The sequence below is a fragment of the Gavialis gangeticus genome, unplaced genomic scaffold (genome assembly GCF_001723915.1).
Source record: "Gavialis gangeticus isolate Ggan-Ray unplaced genomic scaffold, GavGan_comp1, whole genome shotgun sequence".
Classification (NCBI taxonomy): Eukaryota; Metazoa; Chordata; order Crocodylia; family Gavialidae; genus Gavialis; species Gavialis gangeticus.
Genome location: NW_017729032.1, coordinates 96,939,157 through 96,950,832, shown reverse-complemented (window position 1 = coordinate 96,950,832; position 11,676 = coordinate 96,939,157). Strand labels below are relative to the sequence as shown.

The following is an 11,676-nucleotide window of genomic DNA, read 5'->3' as shown; positions in this document are numbered from 1 at the left end:
GCTCACATTAATATTAAATGGAAAAAAAAAAAAAAAAAAAAAAACTTACTTGACTGTAACTCGATTGGATAAATCCTGAAGATCCCCAGGATGAAAAAGCTGAGCTTCTTTCAATCCAATACTTTCACAAGCTTTCAAAAAAACATTTATATTATCCTGTGAAAAGAAGTAAAAAGTGATTGCTTAGTTAAACAGCAGTGAATACAGACTGCAAGATGACTAGCATGAATTGCTAAGTTTCAAAGTCCAACTCATTGGACTTAAGTCTTCCAGATCATACATTTTAGTAATATTTCATATATATACAAACCCTGGTTTTTTGATCTTGTGACTGACACTCACGTTAAAGATTACCTGGTATGAGGCAGTGGCCAGCCAGTAAGCAGCAATCTATACTTTGATGTCAGCTCTGTTCTGCAAACAAACGCCCTCTTTCCAGCTTTGCACGACAAGCCTCACCTCCTGCCTTTAAAAATAACTTCAGCTACTGACATTCACCCACCCAGAAACTGTTGGCAATGGAGGAATAAGAGGAGGAACATTCTGTTTCTATGATTACAGATTACAGAATGATTGTGGAATACTGCACCTGGAATCTGAGTTTGCTTGCTGAGCAAGCTCTTGAGAGAAAGGCACAGAAATAATCAAACTGTATAAAAATTTGCTGCTTCTTTGGTTAAGTTTATTTTCCCCCCAGTGTAAACGGCAAAATATGGGTGTGGTACAGTACTCTCTGCACCTGCTACAGACCAGGTAACTATCACAGGCAATATACAAATATACAACAGCAGGAAAAGATTACACAACTTGTGGTCTCCATTTCATAAACAATAGGCAGTTTTCAAGAAATTCCTTTCTTGTTAGTAAGGAATGCTATTATCATCAAAAGAATGTGCCCTCTTGTCACCTTTCAACATGACAAAGTCACAAGAGAAGGGACATAAGGTTACTTAATTCATAAGATAGTACAGCCATGTCATCCACAGCTTCTGGAGTTAAAGTACTATGTCAGAGTTTCCAGTGTGTAAAACAGCCATTTTGATAATTTAGTACTACCTTAAAACCCTCTTTCTTTTAGCTCTCCTTGGACACAAAACAGTTCAGCCATTTAAATTATATTTAAAAAGCCACAACAAAGTGTCAGTTGCCTCCAGTAGAAGAACTGAACCGTAGTTCTGTAGGTCTTTATTGTGTCTTCATGTATTTACAATATTCCTGTATTTCTTAACAAATTTATTTGTGGAGAATGTTCATATACAGTTATTTAACATACCAACTGAGAGCTTTCTTATACCATACTTCACAAAGCTTGAGTCTCACTCCAGGAAGGGTACAAGGGCCCAGGAAGGGATTTCACCCATGGAAACCAGGAGTAAAAGGTCTCCAGGTGTAGGCAGTTCCTCCAATGTAGTGAGGTGGCAGCAGGGGGTGGGGGTAGGGGGGTGGTAGGCACAGTTTGAGAAATACTGGAGAAAACACAGAACCATAATCGCATGTCAACCCACACATCCTCTCTTGAACAGATTGTGATGTTGTCTGCACAAGCAGCCAAATTATAGCTGCCCTTTTGTGAGGATGCATGGTGCAAAAAGACTCCCATGCTTTCTGCCTCCACCCAGTGCAATCACAGAAAAATCCAGGCAAATCTGGCTCTTAACCTACACTGTCAGCTTATTCAGGACTACAGACTTATCTACTTTAAAAGAAATCAAAAGCCTGAGTGCCTGCCTTGCCTTCAGGGATTTTACAAACTGCTTTGGTCTGGCTGAATCGTCAAGCAAACTACTAAAACAAACGGTTTAGAAAATGTTTAAGGGATGGGAGAGGCCAAAGATTAGAGTCCAGATGTAGTGCCCTGAAAGGTACTACAGCTGGAAGGAGAGAAACTGCAGAGGTTTTGTTTGGGGAGCAGCACAAGAAGACAGGAGCAGGAACAGAAGATTGTAAACTAGGGGTTATTTAAATACTTGTGGAGTCCATTGAAAAAGGTGAAAAAAAATACCAACAGGCTCTGGGCAGTCAAAAATAAATGAGCAGTTACCTGGGCTTTAAGGTGACAAGTAAGGACAGTATGCTATCAGCTACAGGCTAGGGCATCTGTTTCTGTGGGACTGGGCTCTTTTGCTTGGCGATAATTTCTCAGCAGTGGCAGATAACAGAACAAGGAACAATCAGCAAGAGAAGTTTAAATTGGATATTAGGGGGGGAAAAAAAAGACTCTTTCACAAGGAGGGTAGAAACCCATTAGAACAGGTTACCCAGGGAGGGTATAGAATCTCCATCCTTAGAGGTTTTTAGGACCTGGTTAATCAAAGGCTGGGATGATCTAGTTGGGGCTGGGCCTGCTTTGAGCAGGGGGTTGGACTAGATGACCTCCTGAGGTCCCTTCCAACTCTAACTTTCTATGATCAAGACCTGAAAAAAGCTTGCACCCCTTGGTAGGCTGGAGGTACCAAAACCAAAAGAGTCAGAAATTACTGGGTCGCTAAGCAAAGGGATAGAGAAGGAAGGAGGACAGAGAAAACTTTAAATTAGATCTTGGTGATAGGAAAATTAAGGAAAAATATAAGACATGAAGGGTAAGACTGAAGGTAGTGGGAAGGAAAAGGAAAGAGAAAGAGAGCAGGAACACCTTCATCTCAAGGGAAAACAGCCTGATGGTCAGCTCACTCATCTGGGAAATGGAAGACTAATGTTAAGTTCCCAGATCCTAAGTAGCCATTTTTAATTGACAAAAAAAAAAAAAAGTCACTTAAAAGCTAATTTATTTGAAATGTTGTGGTGTCATTAAAGAAAAGTAAGAGAATGACCGAAACCAACGGCATAGCTGACAGTGCCCCTTTAAAAAATATACAGAACAAACAATGCTTTAGACAGAATAAGGCCCTTTTTGATCAGGGCAAGTAATATGTGGATTTGATCAGTGTTCCTATATACAAGAAAGCCAGAAAATAAGGTTGTAATACAAAAATGCCAAGAATTGAAAGAAAGCAATGTACTTCATTATATACTCTATCACTTCAAGCAGTTATGGTAAGAAAGCTGTCCGAGTAAAAATAACAGTTTTACAGATTGGCTCTTGGAGAATATTCCATATGGCATGTGCACAGCTTTCTGGCTTAAAAAAAAAAGTTTATGCTACTTTTTACTTCAGGGCAAATTCAGATTTAGGAAAGGAAGTACAGTTCCGTTCTCCCTTAAACATCAAAAAGAGTAACTAAGTTGAGTGCAGCATTTTGAACAGGTATGGAAGTCATTGTTAGAATACTTAGATTCCACTTGAAGTTTTGCAGAACAAACAGAAAAGAACATTCTTACCTTTAAAAGTAAACATTTAAATGTCAGAGACGTCAAATTAAATAAGGAAATATGGAAATAATGCTACTTTTACCAAGTCATTTTTCAGAATGGAACAATACTTCATTAAAGCTGGGGGTTAATATTACATTTAAGGGGAAAGTGCCATACTGGGGCAGACCACCAGTTCATCTAGCCCAGTATCCTGTGTTTTACAAAGGCAGAAAACAGATAGTATATGTGCATCCAGACGGATCTATCCCCTGCCTCTCTCCTCCTGTAGCTTGCAGAATTCACAGGCCTATGAAGATCCTAACTGAGGAGCTGCAGCCCTTTCATGTTGACTACCCAGCAAAAGAGGCCTGATTAAATTATCAGCCTCTACAACAGCCTAGAGCTGGGGTTTTCAACCTTTTTTAGTTGGTGTATCCCTGTCGGCCAGCTGAGAAGCGGGAAGTCCCCTGGTGGCTGGTCAACAAGCAAAACCAGAAGTGCCAGCGGCTTCTCCGTGCCACTGCTGTGTACCCCCTGGGGCCTTTGAAAGTACACTCAGCTGACAACCCCTGTCCTATGGCAATGAATCCCACAAGATGATTGCAAGCTGCATTTAAAAAAAAAGTGTATCGGTAGACCTTTATTAGTCCATATAATATAGGTACCAATAAAAGAAGAATTGGCATTATCAGCAAATCAGCTTTTTTTGGCTGATGCTTCCAATAGCATCACCAATAAATGCCACGTGCATGTGTGTCTGGAGGGGGTGGGGGGGCAGGAAACAGATTGAGGCCCCCATGGTAAGGAAGTGGGGCTGGGGCAGGAGCAGATGCTGCACAGCCAGGGTGGGGTGGGGCATGGGATGGAGCTACAGGTGGCTCGTCCAGGGAGCACGGGGAGGGAGGGCAGCTTCCGCTGCTGCCTGCACTTCCAGGGGCAGCATGGGGAGCATATGGCCCCCAGATCTGTGAGCAGGGCGAGGGCAGGCTGCCTGCTGCAGGCTCAGGGCCAGTCTCTTCCTGGTAGGGGGGCTGGGGCTGGGCCAGGCCTGCATTCAGGCCAGGCAAATTTTAGGATGGCTGTAGCCCACCCTGTAGCACCCCCTCTCAGCACCGCTGCCACCTGCCCTGCCTGAGCACAGCCCCAGCCCAGACTCCCCTGCTGGGAAAAGGCTGGTGCACCCCTGGACCTAAGCCCACAGTGGCAACCCGCCTTTGCCCCACACACAGATCCAGGGTGGCACATGACCCCCCATACCTTTCCCAGGCTACGTGCAGCAGCAGGAGCTGCCCCACCTCGCCCCCTCTAAATGAGCTGCCCATGGCTCCATCCCATACCCTGCTTCGCCCCAGCTGCGGAGTGCCTGTCCTGCCCTTGCCCCTATGTTTCATTGTACATCCTTTAGTTCACTGGTAAATAACAGGGTGGACTTGATTTAAATTACTGGTCAGGAAGCTTCAACTGAATCATTGTTTTCTACAAAAAATGCATTCTAGTTGTTTGATATAACCTTTGTTCAAGGCTATGGAAATAGGCTCCAGGATAGTCAGGATACGTTCTATATTTCTCTTTAGGCCAATGTTGAGAACTTTGGCTATCGCAATTCCATCTATTTTGTCATGATTTTGTTCACAAATTGTCATCAGATTAGGCCAGTTCTCAATATAATTGCTCTTTAGGTTAGACATCAGGAGGTGCTATTTCACGGTCAGGGCAGCTAGGGTCTGGAACCAACTTCCAAGAGAGGTGGTGCAGGCTCCTACCCTGGAGGTTTTTAAGAGGAGGTTAGATGAACACCTTGCTGGGGTCGTTTGACCCCAGTACTCTTTCCTGCCATGGCAGGGGGTCGGACTAGATGATCTGCTAAGGTCCCTTCCAACCCTAGAAACTATGAAAACAGTTGACTATTGAGTTTCACTGAACATCTTGTGGGAGAGTTCGTTTGAGTCTCCCTGCTTTTTCAGAACAGCTGCTGCAAAGTGGCTGTTGTGGAAGGATTTTGCAATGTCAGCGACATTCTGCTCAAAACGTTTCTCTTTTGTTTTTACTGCCCATCCCTCCTTGCATTTATCTCCAGACTCCTCCTCCTTGCCCAGATCTACTCCACCCCCAATAATCCTCTATTCGTTTTTCTTGAAACTTTGCACTTTTAGAGAGAGGTAAGGGCTTGACTCTGTGTACACAAACTTACAGAGAGACAATAGGGCTGATGGGTAGGTAATCAGGTCTGTTCTCTCTCATCTCCATATACTGCTATTAACAAGGATGTCTCTGGGGACACTAATCTAGTTTGAGAACTGAAACTAAGCATCACAGAGATGCATAATGGGTTCTTCTAGACTGAGCACTGAGTCCCATTGGGTAGAGTAGTTTTCTTTAATCTTTATTAATCTACAGAAGAACCTCTATGAACCCCATAAGATTAAGCCCCTAATATAGTCTGTGGCCTATCGTGACCTATTTATAAAACTTTTCTAAAAAGGTTACATGAATATAGTGTCTTAAATAGTATGTCATTAGAAGTTAGAATCCCTATTCCATGATGATAACTTTGAGCTTTAACAGATCTCAAATTAAAACCATCTTTATATAGGTTTTGTTTTTGAAAAAAGCATCTCAACAGAAATAAAAAATACAATTAAATAAAAAAAATCTGATTTAAGTAAAAAAAACAAACAATTTTTTAACTTAAAAATAATTGATTTTTATCCACCCTAGCAGATAAATCCCTTTTTACTTTCTCCATGCTGTTCATTATTTTATAAGCCTCTGACATTCCCTTCAGTTTAGGGGACTGAGCTGGAAAAGCCTTTTCCCATGTAGTCTCTCCTCATTCGTAAACTCTCCATGCTCCTGATAGTCCTTGTTGCCCTTTTCTTTACCATTTCTACCTATATCCTTTAGAGGTGGGCAGACCAAAACTGCAAGCAGTAGTCAAGGTGTGGGAGTACTACTGGTTTCTGAAGAGCCATAATACCATTGTTTTGTTTTCCACTCCTTTTAGAATAATTCCCAGTACTCTATGTGTTTTTACAGCTAATGAACAAGCCACTGCTGTCAGAGAAATATCTACAATAATTCCATAATCAATTCCTTGAATACTAACAGCCAACATATGGCTCACCATCATAAAAAACAGGCTGCAATTTTAACAGTGAGCACCACTAATCTCATAGTACTCGATGTGCATTACTTGACTATAAATTGGGAAGTGATGTTGGAAGTCACCAATACATTGTAGCTATGAAGAAGGAAAAGAAAACAGAGACAGAGAGATACCCTATGATGTATAAGGCATTCCCAGAAGATATAGGGAAGTATCAGTGTCACTGTACAAGTTTTTTTTTAATTATTATTATTGCTATCTTTTTGAAGGCCAAATCAGTTCCAAATAAAGTGGGCAAAGCCCAATAGTCAAGTTGCAAAATTTGACTGAACAGAGCTCAATCACCAAGTCTGTGAGGCTCTACCACCAGCCAAGTATCCTCCCTCCCCCAAGCCCATCAGTCTGGGGCTTTGGATATTCTCCAACTCCAGGAAGGCATCCTAGGCGACTCCCTGGGACCAGAGGCCTTGGGGTTCAGATTCCCTCCTGCCGTCTCCCTTAATTTTAGCCAAAAGGTACTTTAGCCAAAAAAGTACAAGTAAGCTTGACAAGGCCTTGTCTTTAAAATGGTGCAGAAAACAGGTACCGGGACAGAGGAACAAAAAGCCTGTCCAGGAGGAAACTAATGGCCTGTTTACACCATCTCTATGCTATGCCCAGAACTGCCTCTGGCAATAACAACCCACCCATTTGTGTCAAATTGTAAAAATAAAATAATGAACCACTCTTAGGCTCTCTGTTATGGGTGTGCTTATGAATGCATGATCTAGGGCTACTCTAAAAATCTGTACATTGCCTCAGTTCCATAGGCAAGTGGGGAAGGAACGGACACATGACAGAGGCTGTGTAGACAGGACTTAGAAGAGCTCACCTTATTTAACCTATCCAAAAGAAGGCTGAACAAGGGAATAATGAGTGATGTCTATAAATACATGCATGCTAAACACCAGAGAGGAAAAATGGCTATTAAAAACTAAAGAACAATGTTGGCACAAAACCAAAATGAATATAAATAAGGCCATGAATAAGCTTAGGCTGGAAATGAAAATATAGATTCTAATCACCAGAGCAGTGAAGCTCTTGAACAGCCCTCTCATAGGAAATAGTGGGAGGAAAAGGAAAGCAGCTAACTAGTTTAAAGAAAGAGCCTGACCAGTTTATGAAAGGGATAATACCAGCCAGGTGCCTGTAAATAGCAGGGGACTGAACTCAGCTACTTAGGAGAGCCCTTTTAGTCCTCAAATTCCCTCAGGTCATCACTGATATTGGGTGCCTTCATGGAGAGAGAACTTAAGACTGAAGCATTAGCCACAAAATTCTAGTATATTTTTGAGGGCAGTTACTGCTCACCGTTTACATAAAAAAAAAAGTGAAAGGAAACAACAAAGCATTTAAGCAACTCCAAACAGGACTTCATCCTCACAAAAGCTATAAAGATTAACCACACCACAAAAGGCTGGCTTGTATAGAAATATTACAAGCCAATATTTTATCTTGCCTGAAATATCAAAGCAAGGCACACCCAAAAACATCTCTGAGACACCCAACCTGCTGCTGGAAGCATAAGCCAGGCTTTGGACACACACAAGCAGGCACTTTAATGCTACAAATCCCAAGAATGACAGATGGTGCCACACCCTGACAGATGCACCTCTCCCTAAGCCATCATGGGGATCTGCTAGCCACACACCTTTTCTGTGTCTGCTGCTGAGCCTTTCATAGCTAAATGTTAGTGCTGCTTCCTATAGTCATTATGGCAAGAGTTAAAAAACTGCTTAATACAGGGGCGGGCAATTATTTTGGGCAGAGAGCCACTTACGGGTTTTGGCAAGCCATCAAGGGCCACAAGATAGGCAACCAGGTGCAGATAAATGTCAATATTTAAAATTTTTTAGGGGTCCCATGGGCTGCATTTTGCCCACCCCTGACTTAAAAAGCAACACTGGTAAAAGGAAAGGCATGAAATCCACACCTCAAGTGTGGAGAAAAAGCCCTTTAAGTGGAAGGTGTTAACATGAGCGGCATGGAAATAAAAACTGGAGATGCCATGGAGGCCAAGGGAAAGAGCACAAAAAAATGGAGAATGAGAGAACCCAGAAGAGAAGTAGTACCAATTCAGAGAGAGAAAGAAGATTGGCATGATAAATGGCAGAAATGGAGGGGGAAAAAAAAACAAGAAACCGTGACAAAAAAATTCAAAACAAAAGCAGCAGCCAGAGAATGAGATACAAGATTGAGGAAGCAAACTAGGTTAAACAGAGCAATTGTGCCTGCGTCTGTCACAAGGGAGGCAGAATGGGCTTATGTGCCAGCTTTTTGTTTGGTTTTCTATCAGATGATGGTTTCAAATTTTCCTTGTAGCTTTTACATACAAGGGAATATGCGCCGATTATAAATTGCACTTTAAGAGTTTGGACACCGAGTTTACACTTATGCCTCTTTACTTGGCCAATTTCTTCTCACCATCCTCTAGGGGGAGGCAAGGGTGTCAAAACTCATTTACATTAAATGCATTTCCTTTCTTCAGAGTTTAGTCACACTGAGTGGGAAGCACATGGTCTCCTTAGGTAATCACTTTTCTGAAGTTCACAAACTAAGATCCTGTTATTTAGTTGCGACAAAACAGCCTTTTACCATTAGTAGGAATACAAGTTGCGGAATGTCTCTTAATTCTAAAAAGCATACGGTGCATGAAAGGAAAGCAGTCTAGTTAAAGGACTGGATGGTTTACGTTTTTTTCCTGTCTCCTTAGACCAAAAAAAAAAAAAAAAGACGACAAGCCTTTGACATGCACATTGGGTTCTTAAGTCTTCACTCTGCCTTTCCAGTGACGTTTAATGGCAATGGCAAGCAAGGGGAAAAAAATTAAACAAACCAACTTGAAAAGAGAGAGAGACAGACAGAGAGAGAAGCAGCAGGCTTTCTGAATTAAAAATGTCTTTTGCAAGCTTACAGAATTTCTTAAAGAAACCATCCGTCCCCAAGGACTGGTTTGCCTGAACACGAGCTGACAACTTACAGTCCTTGGGATGGATCCAGTCCATAGAGCAATTCAATTTGGCCTGAGGAGATGTGGTTTCTGCAGTTTCAGTAAGGGGGTAGGAGGAGGGAGGGGCTTTGACTGTGGCAGCAGGAAAAAGTGGTGGCACTTGAGTCAGAAGGGCAGGCCCACCTTTACCCAAGCTGGATTATGTTGGCCTGCTGCTCCCTAAATGTTGCCAACCCCTGTTTAAAAAGGGTATATCACAGGTTCATCTCAACAATAACAACACTCAGGAAGCAAGGAACTAGGGGGGCATGATACTATGCTCTCCCTACCAAGCTTGGACATCTCAGCTGAATGAGACTTCAGTTTGTGTTGCTTCCCATTTCCAAATGCCAATTAATAACAGGGAACTCAAAACTTTTTGAAAGGTTTCAAAATGTTTCAAGTTTCAAAGCCAGGCTTACTGGCTTCAGCTGGTCCTAGCCGGCAACACTCGCCTCCTGTCATCCGGCAGGCAGATCAGGGGCTCACCAGCACCCCTGGGAGGGCTGCAGGGGCTGTACCAGAGTCCTCCTGGTGGTGTGTGCCCCCAATCTGTCTGCCAGATGACAGAAGCCAAGTGCTGTCTCCTGGGGCCAGCGGCAGCACCTATCTTCCCTGCGCTGGGTGCAGGCTGCGCATCTGGCAGGCAGATCGGGGCCCACAGCCCCTGAAGGACTCTGGTACAGGCCCCGCAGCCCTCCCAGGGGTGCAGACAAGCCCCTGATTTGCCTGCCTGCTGCATTTTATGTTTCCCTATAATAACCTATAACATCTAAACAGTGTCGAAACAACAAAACAGTTCTGACAAAACAAAATGGAACAGTGATTTTGAAATGAAGTACCATCGAATCGTCAAAATGGAAATCGAATCAGAATGGTACTGTTTTGCACAGCCCTAATATTCAGCATATTTCCCCACCCCCACCCACACCATTTCTTAAGTAACTGAGGTTGTACTGCAGTTAGGATCCACGATCCTAACTTTACAACTTTGTATTTGGAAGATAACAGTCACACCCACACATGGACCTTAGTATAGTCAAGTGGTCTTCAGTACAGGCATAGTAATCTGTCCACATGCATGAAGTTGCAGGAACACTGCCAATAAGTTAACTAAACCATCCTCTGCAAATTTACCATTTTGGTTTCTGTTAATGTTCCTCAACATAACATCTGTCTCCTTCCTCAGTTAGCTAGCTAAGTATTACTTGTTAGATGCAGCATACCCATGCATTGAGGGAAGTTTAACATTATGGCCATTTTATTTATTCCTCTGAAAGTGATCCCAGATATTAAGATGCAAAAAGCAAATGAACAAAATTTGAGCAAATATCCTGTGCATTTCATCTTAAAGGCAGAAACCAAGCATGGAGAATTCACACTTCCCATAGTACTGGAAAACTGCAGGGGTGAAAGTGGGGGTTGAAATGAAAGCAGTTCTGAAATCTACAGATACCATCAGTAGTGTATGCAGAAACACTTACACATGGTCACTGGCATTTGGTATCTAATTTAAAAAGTTATTTCCTAACAAGTTATTTATAATATTTGAAGCAAGTACTTTTGGGAGGCATACGCCATCCCATTTGCACATTCTAAATGAGGCAGTCTCCTTACAGATGTGTACCTTTGCAAGCATTCAACCACGTTTAAACTTATTTTTTTTCATACATCCAGTATTATACTTTTCATACACCTCAGAATACAAGATTTAGTTTAGGACAAATCTGACACTGTATATTGCAAGAGCAGCCTGTACCAGTTGCACATTGTTTATACTCAAAAGAAGGCCGAGTCAGAAATTCATAAAAGGATAACACTAGATACTAGGTCTAGGTGTTCATCACAGCTCTGTTTGGATTGTTTTCAGTAATTACACCACTAATTACATACTTTAGGGTGGTGTTGTAAGAGACACCTAGGCTAAATACAGACAGTCAAAAAGCCTGAGGCTGAATCGATTCAATCTTCACAGGTTATATTGTGTAGATTGAACCAATGCAAGCAAGCGAACAGACATTCACTCAGGAAATACAACTATATGCTTGCAGTGGCCCAGACCAGAAGACAGGGGGCACTAGACCACACCTCCCCATTTGACTGGAGTGGGAATCTTGGGGAAATTTGCAGGGGAGGTGTCAAGCAACCTAGGATGCTGGGGGACAGCGAGTTAACTTGACTCTGGAGGGGATCTGGGATAGAAGTTCAATAAACCTATTTAATCTAATTCAGTTAAGTCTGACACTACATC

The 11,676-nt window shown here is 42.4% G+C and overlaps 1 protein-coding gene across 13 annotated transcripts in view; it reads right to left on the bottom strand.

Annotated features, from left to right (window-relative positions):
* Window positions 1-11,676, bottom strand: part of LMO7 (LIM domain 7) — a 167,889-nt gene that overhangs the window by 118,044 nt on the left and 38,169 nt on the right. For all 13 annotated transcript variants that reach the window (XM_019524710.1, XM_019524716.1, XM_019524705.1 and 10 more), the window contains exon 3: window positions 50-156. The gene's annotated coding sequence lies outside the window, so the exon portion shown is untranslated. The remainder of the gene's footprint in view (window positions 1-49; window positions 157-11,676) is intronic.